This window comes from Wasmannia auropunctata, unplaced genomic scaffold (assembly GCF_000956235.1).
Source record: "Wasmannia auropunctata unplaced genomic scaffold, wasmannia.A_1.0 LD336041.1, whole genome shotgun sequence".
NCBI classification, from domain to species: domain Eukaryota; kingdom Metazoa; phylum Arthropoda; class Insecta; order Hymenoptera; family Formicidae; genus Wasmannia; species Wasmannia auropunctata.
Genome location: NW_012026849.1, coordinates 132,131 through 132,390, shown reverse-complemented (window position 1 = coordinate 132,390; position 260 = coordinate 132,131). Strand labels below are relative to the sequence as shown.

General features: G+C 45.4%; 1 protein-coding gene across 1 annotated transcript in view; it reads left to right on the top strand.

Annotated features, from left to right (window-relative positions):
* LOC105451871 (cap-specific mRNA (nucleoside-2'-O-)-methyltransferase 1) overlaps positions 1 to 260 on the top strand; it is a 7,544-nt gene that overhangs the window by 2,932 nt on the left and 4,352 nt on the right. The gene's annotated exons all lie outside the window — the stretch shown is intronic.

Sequence of the window (260 nt, the reverse complement as noted above, 5' to 3'; positions counted from 1 at the left end):
TCGAAAATAAAGCTCCAGCAGACCCGAAAAATGAATTTAGTACGGACACGCACCACAAATTGTGCAGAAATCTTGATTTTGCTATGTAATTTGGATCCACTTCTTCAGAGGGCGATAGTGCGCGAGAGCATTTTACAGCCATGGATCTAAGAATCTATGGATGGAGCGCAAGGCAATTCGGTTGTTTAATCCGCGGTAAGGGGGGTGTAGTGCTGTCTCTTTCTCGGATAGGACCCCATCGAGTGTTTTCGTTGTATACC